Source organism: Megalops cyprinoides, chromosome 3 (genome assembly GCF_013368585.1).
Source record: "Megalops cyprinoides isolate fMegCyp1 chromosome 3, fMegCyp1.pri, whole genome shotgun sequence".
Classification (NCBI taxonomy): domain Eukaryota; kingdom Metazoa; phylum Chordata; class Actinopteri; order Elopiformes; family Megalopidae; genus Megalops; species Megalops cyprinoides.
The window spans coordinates 40,532,305-40,535,647 of record NC_050585.1 but is presented as its reverse complement, the minus strand read 5'-3'; the positions used below and the strand labels follow the sequence as shown (position 1 = coordinate 40,535,647).

The following is a 3,343-nucleotide window of genomic DNA, read 5'->3' as shown; positions in this document are numbered from 1 at the left end:
CCTTATGCAATTTCACACCAGCTTTTTACCTTTTATTTAGGACAGAAGGCAGAATACAGAAGCAAACGTACATTCTCATGAATGAAAAAATATTATCTTCAGTTGATATGAATCATATGCAAGTGAAAACAAAAAAACATATATTTATCTAAATTAACTACATTAATTCATTGTACTAGATTACCCTTCTGTAATAGGTAAAGTTTAAAATATAACGCAGATTTTTCCATTGGCGGCACATTTTAATCATTCATCATAAAAGGCATCAGTCCCACTTTCTGTTAAAGCTACAGTTCATATTAGCCCATGCATTTTCACCAGGAACAGTAACTGCACAGGCTGTGCCATGGTACTGCATTCGATTATTCATATAATGATCATCTGACTCGCCACTCCTCCAGAATCTAGAATAGAAAGCAATGGATGAGACACAGAGGCTCTGCTTCTCTATTGTTGCTCCTTCACATTCTCTGCCTATTGCTGTCTTCACCACTGCGCTGTGTAGCACTGTATATGTAAAAGGTATTCAGGGTATTTAGTCTGTAAAAATTCCCACTATAACGCTGAATTATATATTATATAATTATAATGGGTCGTATAACATTTCAATAATGCTATTACTTACATTTACTACCCTTACCACTACTATAGGGGAGGAATAGAGAAAAAAAACATTAATGCACAGAATGGCATACATTGTGTCAAAACCTTCATGAAGTAAAATTGCAGACGCACATACTTTTATTGCTCAATTCTCAAGGAGATAGATCACATATATGTGAGATTCAGGATCATATTGTTTTATGCTGAATTTCTCCTCTGTCTGTAGTTATTTGCTATGATGTATCTGTAGGATTTCTTACCCTTTCAGTAGAAGGGTTCTGTCCCCCGAGAGCCAGGTCCACTCTGTTTCTGAATCACTCAGTCCAATACAGTAATACAGGTATTTTTCTGTGTTTGTTGATGAACTCCTGAACACAGAATGACTTTCACTATTCACTCTGCTGACAGAGACACTGAAAGACACAGTCCACACTGACACATCCTGGATCTGTCAGATACTGAACAACAACACAAACCACACAACACATTGTAAAATAAGCTATACAAAGAAAAACAATATCCAACCCCATTCACTAGAAGACAATATGGGAATAAAAAATCAGCACCAATATTTCTAAACATTCCCAGAGGATCTCTTATGAATGGCCTTACACCTTTAAATCAATTTTCACCTACAAACAACAAACACAGTTTCTGTTGAATTTGTTAAACAATGTTAGGACTGCTGTAACCACTCAAAGATTTATAGTGTCATTTCCTCATCCTCTCAACCACTCACATACTCACTCACTCAATCACCCAATCGCTCACATACTCACTCACTCAATCACCCAATCGCTCACATACTCACTCACTCAATCACCCAATCACTCACATACTCACTCACTCAATCACTCACACACTGCAGCCAGTCTGTAAGGATGTGAGCTTTTTCCACCTTTCTCTGCAGACAGAGAGACAGGTTGCAATAAAAGAGCACAACAATATTATTATTATAACATGAACATTCTTATAATAATTACAGCTGTTTATTTGCCCTGAAGAGGAACTTACATTCACCATTCACATTTACCTCTGAAAACCAACTTTACCTGCATTGCTTTATCGAGCAGCTACAGGCAGTCTGTAATACGCTCTAAAGGTGTCCTTACCTGTGCGCTGATATCCTTGTCTGTTTTGTGAGGTCTGGCTCATTGTGTTGTACATGTCATTGTGTGGGGAGACCAGTGCAGTGTATATACCCTTTGAATTCATACATACTATGTGTGCATCCAGTATGCGCCCTTCTGCTAATGATCTGTGTGTTCTTCCTCTGTTTCTAATTTCTGCTCTTTGCATCTTTCACTTGAAAGTTGAATTTGCTTTGGGAGACCAGAAAGATGGTGATTTTTAGAAAAAAAGTGCCACTAGTGTCACTCACTCTGAGAGCTGAAGAAACAGTTTTGGTGCCGAAAAGCGAATTTCTGCAGGACTTTCTGCAGTTGGTTGAGAGCTTTGCTCATGGTGCTGTAATTGGCCCAAAGGTGTACCTGTTCTTTCAGATCTCTCTCATCATGGATTCTTTCAAAGATAGACTTGTAATGCATAAGGAGGGAAATACATTGAAACAAATTAGCAGAAAAAAAGCTCATCTGATGAGATTGTGGAATAAGCACTATTTTGTCATGATCAAAGTTTCATTGTATTCACTTTCGAGGAAACGTTAATATTAATACATAGCCCACTGGAAAATCTGCGGGAACATATGTTCCGCAAAAGCTGTTTCCGCCCGGTTTCGAACCGAGGACCTTTCGCGTGTTAGGCGAACGTGATAACCACTACACTACGGAAACTTGGAATCAAGATCTGCTCATGAAGGGTTCACTCTACAACGTTCATTGTTTTTGCAGTCTATACCAGATCATTGATAAATACATCATACCAGATGATTGATAATTACTAGAATTGTGGTGATGTTCATTTTTACAGGGTTGTTACAGAGATTTTCTGAGTTTTCAAAGATACATTTTTATAGGTTTATTGTGCTGTGTTTTCCGTCAGCTCCCTGGTGGAGTAAACGGTAGCGTAAAAACAACTAACTAGTGCCATTTAATCAGCGCACCTCCACAGTGCGAACATGCTACGGCTACAGAAATGCGCAACCGGGCGCATATTTTGCGACTGTGCAGACAGCATAGGCGTCATTTACGCTGGGGACATATATATATAATCATTATATCATATACATATATACATATATATATATATATATATATATATATATATATATATATATATATATAATCATTATATCATATATATATATATATATGTGAGGAATGACAAAAGATTAAGTACCACAAATTAATGTGAATTTTTTGAAAATGCTGGAAAGGTAAAAATATAATCTTAGCGTATGGTCACTAAATAAATATTGCGAGCAAAATATGCATTAAAAAAGGGGAGTCATGGGCCACACACTATCCTGTCATACAACTGTTGATGCGCAACGGCAATGACACAACTGCGAATGTTCAACTAAAGGTTATGAAAGCTTAAGTACGCTAATGCTTTAACTGTCCATTTATTCAGTTTAAATTATTGAACACAGTGATAAATCACCTCTGCCACAGGGAGGAGCTAGAGAGACAGTGCCTCTATTTTTGACAGACAGCAGACAGTATACCATCACAGCCACTAGATGGCGCTTTACATTTGTGTTAAACATGACAGCATTTCAACTCTGGCTGAGTCCACAACGTGGCACTGTGTGGCATAAATGCAGAGGTGAGCTGGCTCT

At 37.7% G+C, this 3,343-nt stretch overlaps 1 non-coding gene across 1 annotated transcript; it reads right to left on the bottom strand.

Moving 5' to 3' along the window:
• Window positions 1–2,323: 2,323 nt before the first annotated feature.
• trnav-aac lies at window positions 2,324–2,396 on the bottom strand. The gene has a single exon. It is a non-coding gene; the product is annotated as a tRNA-Val (tRNA).
• Window positions 2,397–3,343: the final 947 nt, after the last annotated feature.